Source organism: Sinocyclocheilus anshuiensis, unplaced genomic scaffold (assembly GCF_001515605.1).
Source record: "Sinocyclocheilus anshuiensis isolate Anshui unplaced genomic scaffold, SAMN03320099.WGS_v1.1 scaffold2311, whole genome shotgun sequence".
Classification (NCBI taxonomy): Eukaryota; Metazoa; Chordata; class Actinopteri; order Cypriniformes; family Cyprinidae; genus Sinocyclocheilus; species Sinocyclocheilus anshuiensis.
In genome coordinates, this window is record NW_015536590.1 from 5,666 (window position 1) to 5,904 (window position 239).

Here is a 239-nt window from a genome sequence, read left to right on the forward strand (position 1 = left end):
TTTCGAATCCATTCAGCCGATCTCCGGGTCTGGCGGTAGCACTTTTAGCTGTAGCTTAGCATATATCATTGAATCTAAATTAGACCGTTAGCATCTTGCTCAAAAATGACCAAACAGTTTCTATATTTTTCCTATTTAAAACTTGGCTCTTCTGTACTTACATCGTGTACTAAGACCGACAGAAAATGAAATGTTTCGATTTTCTAGGCTGATATGGCTAGGAACTATACTCTCATTCC